Source organism: Canis aureus, chromosome 27 (genome assembly GCF_053574225.1).
Source record: "Canis aureus isolate CA01 chromosome 27, VMU_Caureus_v.1.0, whole genome shotgun sequence".
Classification (NCBI taxonomy): Eukaryota; Metazoa; Chordata; class Mammalia; order Carnivora; family Canidae; genus Canis; species Canis aureus.
The window spans coordinates 43,676,192-43,684,551 of NC_135637.1; the positions used below are offsets into that span (position 1 = coordinate 43,676,192).

Below are 8,360 nucleotides of genomic sequence, written 5' to 3' on the forward strand. Positions count from 1 at the left end.
GCTCCTGAGGTCCCAGGATTGAGTCATTTTAGGACAGAAATACTGTCAGGCCGCTCTAGGCCAGAGAATAAGCTTCTTCTCTACCGGACCTGCAGGCATCCAGAGAAGGTGAATTCACATAATTTAATGGCTGGTTTTGGCTCATTAGTAAAACGATTTCTTTCCAACAAACGAAGCCAATGCAGAAGTGGAGAACTCATTTATGGTAATTCTCTATTCAGCAATTTAGGGATGCCCTTTCGGAGATTGCTTCCTAAAAGATTTTCAGAAGAAAGGAATCGATGTGGCTAAAACCTCTGTCCCTCAAAGCCTCACGGAGAACTGGGCTCCTTGGTGGTCCTCAGGGGAGGTTAGCTGGAAAATGTCACAAGAGGGGTGACTGCAGGTGGCGGGTACAGGCTGGGTTGGGACAACCCCATCCTCCTGGTCGTGGCGTAGAGAAGAGGCCCTGCACAGGGCCTGCTGGCCGTCCTCGGGTGGACGCGTGATCAGGATCCTTCAACAGCTCTGCCTCCATGACTTGACCCAGAGGAGTCGCTGGGGAACTTCATTGTCTGGCTCTCAGGCTGCTGAGCTAACAGGCAGCGGAGATGGATGGGCCCCACCATGACTAGGGTGATGATCTGAGTTTGTGCCCCAAACTGGGCACAGTTGAGGGTGAAAGGCAGTACTCTGACAAGCACCCTGGGACCACAAGGGTAAGTGGTCTGCTCCTGGCAAAGCTGCTGTGGACGGTGGTACCCAGACTGGGTGGACTCTGGAGGCCCCATTGGATGGCTGTGGTCGGCCTCCTCTAGGGCTGGTCAGGGGGCAAGAGTAGCCACTGATCCCATGTGAGATGGCCCCCGTGCTGCAGTCGTCTGCCAGAAGCACCGTCTCCTTCAGTTCGGGGATATCTGGTCCCTTCACTAGTAGGACACGGGTCCTCCTGATGTCTGGATGGCATGCTGGTGGGTGGCCAGCCTCACCTCTGTGGGGCCTGGAGCATCCCTGACCTGAAGCTCTTCTCTTGATTTCTTAAATTCACATTTTCAGTCATACATACCCCACGTCTCTGTTCTTTATCCGACCGCTGTTCAATTCGCCCACCAATCCATTTATTGAGATTTCACATTTGATTTTTATTTGTCTGTCCCCCATCTTTATTTCGAGACTATGTTCTTTGATGTTCATTTTATGTAGCAGCCTGCTCCTCCTTAACAGACTCTTTTCTCCTCTGCTGATATTACTGACATATATTTTTAGTTTCTTCTCTTTCCTCCAAGTGGGCTTTTAGTCTGTTCGTCTGTTTAGTCTCTGATTTTGATTTTGTGATTTAATCGAGTATAGGGTGATCTCTATCTGCCCGCTCTTATGTAAGTTAGAGACTGATCCGTGGGTGGGCTTGTGGACTGGGATGCACTGGGATTGTTCGTTCATGGAGGGAATCTCATCTTAGCACATGTAAGTGTTTTTCCTTTTGGATGGTGATGTTCCAGCTGCACCCCAATCCACACCAGAGCATTCTCTTCCTGGTTGCTACCATTGGGCCACCATCATCCCAGGAACCAAGCAGGAGGAAAGGGTGGGGACTCAGTATCCACCAAGTAAATCTCAATCCAGGGACCTGTTTTAATTACACTGCTTCTTCTGTGCCTTCTGTTCCCCATTCTGCTTAATGTTTTCCGGAAAACACCTCCAATGTTCTGTCACACGAGAGAGGAGTAGCCATCTGGATTCTCAAAGTAAAGAAGCTATAGGGGGTCTTAGCATTTTTTTTTAAAAAAGAACCTAGAGTAAGCATTCAGCTTTAGCCCCAAGTTCGCACCTCAATGTGTCCTAGACGCGGCCAATCTCTGAGCCTTTGGGGGATGTGGTCGGGTAATTTGTTCAGCGTGATCCACTGCTGACATAGGCTTCCCAGCTTCTGGGTTAATTGCCACCAGTTATCTGTTTCTCACTCTTAAAAATGCTTCTTGTCCCTTCTGTTCTCTTTTTTTTTTTCCTGAGATAATATGTCTTTTGAAAAGTCCCTTCCTATCACCAGTGGGATTCAATGGAAGTGTCAACTCAATCTGCCATATTGATGTAGAAATCTGAACCCGACAAGAGCAAGACACGTACCTTTAAAGACGCTTTTTTGGGGGGTACACTGTTGATGTTATAACAGTGTGCCCCAGAAGGACTTTAGAATGGCACCCCAACATTCACCACAGTGCTAAGCTGGAAGATGAAATAAGAAGATAGGGATCCCTGGGTGGTGCAGCGGTTTGGCACCTGCCTTTGGCCCAGGGCGTGATCCTGGAGACCCAGGATTGAATCCCACATCAGGCTCCCGGTGCATGGAGCCTGCTTCTCTCTCTGCCTGTGTCTCTGCCTCTCTCTCTCTCTCCTTGTGTGACTATCATAAATAAATAAAAATTAAAAAAAATAAAATAAAATAACCCAAGTATGAATCATTAAAAAAAAAAAAAGAAATAAGAAGATATGATCAGTTCAAGATGCGTGCTTCAATGAAAACCCCAAGAATAGGGTCAATGTGTTAGTCTGTGGGTTTCCCAGAGTCCTGAGCAAAAACAAATAGAACACAGAATTTTTTTTTTTTTTTAAACACAGGGATTTTCACACCTAAAAGAGTAAGCTCAGTAGAGGGGGATATATTCAGTTTTTGAATGGTGATTAAATCCCACACCATTTGAAAATGGAGCTCATGGGGCACCAGCTGTTGACTCCAGTTTTTCTTTTCCTAATAAATGGAGGAGCGTACATTAACATCTCAGCCATATGAAATGCTCCCAAAAGTAGAGCGGAACTGTCATCAAGTAAATTTACATGAGTTTGAGTCATTTTTTATGCAGTGCATTCAGACACTTTCTGTGAATTATGTTTGACACAATTTTTTTTAGTAACTTGATGTCTTGGTCAATATCAATGTTTTGAAGGTATGCGTTTTAAATTCTAAAATATAGTACAGCTAAGTTTTCTTGCCACAGGAAGGAAAATGTGACACTGGCTTTTAGTGGTTTGCATTTAAACAAAAACTATATATATTTAGTTCATTGTTCTGATTTTTATGGCAGCATAACTCACTTGTCGAATCCTTAGGCTACACATATCATATATTTCAAATTACATTTTTCTCTACTGTCTGTCATTTTGACCAATATTCCAAGTGGGACCAGTAATGCAGTAGAGGTGTGCCACAGTTCTCGCTCCTACTTGGTGGTGGGTTCTATACCGTCATAGTGACAATAGAAAAAAGTTGTGGCTGAGCAACACTATTTCCATTGGTTTCATAGACAGAGTCACAAACTTGGGAAATCTCCATAAATTGAAAGCCTGGAGCTTGCCATTGGCATTAATAATGCTGACATTAGTTGCATTAATCTAAGAACCTTTGATGAGACTGCAGGGGCCAATCACAGAACGGTTTCAGTAGGATCCTTCTGTGTTTTCCTTGGAGCACGAACGTAACATAAATGCATTTTATTTCACTTAACAAGTAAATGAATCAAATATTAAGAAGTCACATGAGCTACAAATGTAAAACATGCCCTTTGAAAGTTATGTCATCCATCACAACTACAAAAGTGAGCAGGCTTTAAAAAAATTTAGAATATCAGTTCAGCTGAATTTATCCTTAATCAAGATGGGAACTATTGTGTGTTTTGTTTTAATGGTTCCTTTGCTATCTCCAAGTGCTAAGTGATATTCCTATTGTTTCTCATCTATGTACATACAGGGAGGTAGCACCTGCCCCTTAGAAAACGTGACATACCCAGTTTCTAGCAGCAGTACGTGAAAATCTTTAATAATTAAAAAACCTAAGAAGAATAGGCTTAGAAAAGGTCTCTGCAAAAAGTGATAATATTACTGCAAAGAGCTTCAGAGGAATCCAGCAGTTGATTTACTTTAATAATTTAGAGTCAGCTAATTCTTTCTTTTCACATAAATATAATGACGATATATTTTTCTTTATCACATTTAAATTATTTCTAACTTTAATATGACTATTCTTTTTTTATGGAACTATATTAACTGATTAAGATTTGAGGGATAATTCTTGTTCTGTGTTACAACAGGCCACTTCATTATCTTTTTTCAAATTTCTCCATGTCAAAAAAACATATTTTTTAAGCTTCATAAAATTAAATTTACATTTAAATACAATCCATTCTGCTGAAAAAAAAAATCCTTGAATGAAGAGTGGTTTTGTCATAGCTATAAATGTGGAGCTTTAGGATTATGTCAACCACATAAATTGAAGTATTTAAATGAAATGAAATAAAATTCTGCATAATACTATCCATGTGCTTATTAGAGAGAGATCACCTTTAATATATGATTTACCAAAGTAAGCCCAATTAGTGTTCTGAAATGTCTCAGCGCCAACAATCTGGGGAAAAATGAAAAAAGTATAGTCTTTCAGAATAGATTATATTTCACAGATGTCCAGAAGATGCTGAGATATGGCTTTTGGAGGGAATGATAAATTGTGTGCTATTACTACTGCAAATTTACTTATATCAGTTTTGATTTTGTGTGCAAATAAATAATTTAAAACAATATATTGTCCTGGCATTGATGTAATTGACTTAATTCTGCTTCCTTACAACAAATTATATGAAATAAAATGATAACATTTGTTTAATTTGTCAAGGAAATTGAGCCACAGACAATGAACCCCAAACAAAGATGAAGCTCAGTTTTATGCATTGTACATTTATTATGTTAATTTGATCATGATAACAAAAACCTTTGCAAACAACTGACAATGCAAACAATACTAATAAGCAGAAAAATTCAAGCTAATAAATTACCCCCAAAGTATTTTTTGGCCACCTCCAGAACAGAGAAATAAACATCTGCTATTTGACAAAGACCCAGTCTATGAGATTTTGGCACAGCAGCCTGAGCTGACCTTGACAGACATAAGAGACCATCCGTTTTGAGTGGGGCTCAGAATATGGAAGGGCTCTGAGGTCCAGGTGGTCATTCGGGCAGCCCTGTCATTGGAACAACACAACTCAACGGACATCAGGGGTCTCCCTGCAGTTGGAAAATACCCGGGCATCCCCAGGATGAAGCTCTCAAAGAAGTCAGGGTAATGGACTCAGTTTTGGACATCGTAGCACATTGCCGTACTCTGTACAAAAATAGCTCTCAAGAGCTACGGACCTGGTAGTGATGGAGAGTCAAACTGGACACATCAAGTGACCATGTGATCAGAACGGCTCTTTCATAGTCCAGGTTCTGTGAATGCCAACAAGTCAAAGGTAGGGGTGGCCCAGCTGACACCTATCCTGAGGTAGAGATAGTACATTCCAGACCAGACACGCACAGAAGGAGAGGACACAAACAAGCTCCATGCGTAGGCAACCTCCTGTCACCAAGAATGCCACATGGTAGTTTCCTCCTTGGCTCAAATTTAAGTCCACTTTGGGGTTGTTTTCTGACTCACTAACGGAGGAGGAAATCGGCAAAGCTGCCTACTAGCTGCATTGCTCAGGACAGCATGCTAGTTAACGCTGGAGGAGGGCTCCACCAAAGCCCAACTCAAGAGTATCCTGAAGAATCGCAGGGGGGAAGCATCATCCCAATGGACACTGTTCACCCACCTTGTGTAGAAAGAATATCCAGGGTAGGAATATAGTCTGATTCATGGGAATGATGGCTAGCTCAGCTGGTTGGTCGTGGATAAAGAAAGATTAGAACACTGGACTTGAGGAAGAGTCAAGTTGGCCGACTTGAGAAGTGAAGACCTTCGCTCTCACACTCACGCAACAGCATTCATCTAGAGATTCTCTACCTCAGGCTTCCAGAGTATTTAACCAATGGACACAGGGATCTGGACTGCAAACACACTCCACTAGAGACCTGCTGAAGCTCTGGATACATCATGGAACCCAGTGAATGGGTATCTGGGAATAACAGTAGCAGGACCTTCCCTCTCAAGAGGGGCACAGGCCTTGCTCAGCACCAGGACCTCGGTGGCAGGGCTGTGGGGTGGTCTCACCATAGCCTCTCCTTGGAGATTCTGGGTACCTGGTCCTTAGTACGAGGGCTACCCGTATCATCCAGAAGTTGTCGCTCTTTTCTGTTACATGGAATCATTATCATTTCCATGTGTTTTTTCTTCTCTGTAGATAAATTGCTTCTCATAAACTTCTTGTAGAGCCTGTGGGCCTCCTCCGCATGTGCTCAGACTTACCTGGACGCTAAGGATATGCAGGATTAGCTCGAGTGTCCCCCTGAACCATGCCTGTTCACAGATGTAGCCTCACACTTGTCATCTGCGACCAAAGTGTGCCTGCATCTGGTGGGCATTAGTTTTAAGGCATGTTGACCATAGAGCAGATGCTGGTAGAGTGATAAGACTGAAGATATTTGATTTTCAGTTGGATAAAACACTGATAATGTGTGTGTGTGTGTGTGAGTGTGTGTGTGTGTGTATAAAATGAACAGACGAACCAATATAACCATTCAATACTTCCTATCTCAAACTTCTGTTTCTTGAGTCCAAATTGAAAAAAATAAACCTTATAGATTTGAGTTAGAGATTAAAAAGAATATGTGATTCTCTTCAAAAGCTGCTTCCCTTCCTGGAGGGGACTAGGATGAGAACATAAATCACTTAGGACACTAGTACATCCCATCAAGGCAAATCAAGATAAGTGTTTATTACACCCCATCTCCTCCCCCCTTCAAAATTTATACTGTAGAACAAACACTGAAATGTCTGATGGAAAGCTGAAAATTGAATCTTCATCATCCGATGTTGCTGAAGTTCCCCCAATCTCCCATCAGGAGAAAGCCCTTGGGAAGATAATATAAGTGTGATAGACATACAGAGGAAATTAAGGTGCTAAGATACTGCACGTCTCTCTGGCTCCGAGAGTCACCAGAGCAAGGTTTCTGAATCACTGAGAACCCGGCTTCATCCCAATAAAAATCTCTCTCCCTCATTTAGTATTATTTATTTTTTAAAAGGTCTTATTTATCTATTCATGAGAGACACAGAGAGAGAGGCAGAAACACAGGCAGAGGGAGAAGCAGACTCCCTAGAGGGAGCCTGATGAGAGACTTGGTCCTAGGACCCCGGGATCATGACCTGAGCTGAAGGAGACGCACAACCCCTGAGCCACCCAGGTGCCACCAATGGCACCTTTTTCTATACTTGCTTGCATTTTTGCTTTAATGTCTCCTGCAGAACCAGGTCCTTTTGGTGTTTTGGGCATCTTTTCCTATTTTTTTTTTTTTTTTGGAAGGATTCCTGGCCTTTTTGTCCTTGGTGTTGATGTGTTGATGGTTTTGAATCTTTTCCATTCTGGTTTTATTTTTGTGCCTTTTTGGCTGGAGTATCTCGTATAGATTTTTTTTTTCCTGGAGGCTTGTCTTCAGCCTCCTCCTCCTCACCATCATCATCATCACCACCACCACCACCATCATCATCATCTTCTTCATCTTCATCAGCAGTAAGTTTTACTTTTTTTCCTGTGGAAACCTGTTACCACTTGTCGGGGCAGCGCATGTTCCAGATACGTTAAGGAGCTCACATGGTCCTCTGACTCTGCATCTCCTGCCGTCCACCTGTGTCACAGGTTCTGAACCACATTTCCTCCATGGGACCACAGGTGGTTTATTTCCAGGCCCTCAAGGGAGACCATTGGTCTTCAAAGTTGCCAGAGCAACATTAATTGGATTGCCTTGGTCCATTGCCTCTGCTTCCACGATGTGCGATTATCCATCCTTTGCACTAGCCCCTAAACTGACCGTTCTTAAAGATAATTGGTATTTGTTTCATCATTATCCACCTTAGAGTGCTCATCTTTGTCACCCTTTAGTTCATCTGCAAAGATAGTTCTGGGCCTCATGTCCACGTCCATCGAACCTTCCATGGGGTGGTGGTGTGCATGTAGGCGGGAGAGAAGGTGGACAAAGATAAACAGCTACCATCCCAGCGAACAGCCATGCGGGAAGGAACCAGGCTAGGGGGTAAATGAAATAATTTAAACTGGAAGGGATAGTTGTGTAAACTCCATCATTTTAGGGAGGGAAAAAAAAAGGTCACGTGTCTATATTATTTGACCAGATCCCTGGATTATACAAAGAAATAAATTTTGAGTTTTTTTTTTAATTCCTTGTCCCGTATTCACTTGACTATGATGGCCTATAGACCCTTATGATCTAGGGTAATTTATCTGTCTCCACTGGCTAATGCTGAGACTCCCATTAATTGCACACATTTTTAAGTCAACTTTACATAAAATTTGAAGTGCCTATTTTTTCATTCCCTTTCTCTTCTAAAACTATTTATTAATTAGTTCTTACGTACCAACTTAAGTTAAGCTGTCACTGATTAGGACCACTTATCTTGCTCA

At 42.4% G+C, this 8,360-nt stretch overlaps 1 pseudogene; it reads right to left on the reverse strand.

Annotated features, from left to right (window-relative positions):
• Window positions 1-488: 488 nt before the first annotated feature.
• LOC144299452 (nucleophosmin-like) lies at window positions 489-7,877 on the reverse strand (annotated as a pseudogene).
• Window positions 7,878-8,360: the final 483 nt, after the last annotated feature.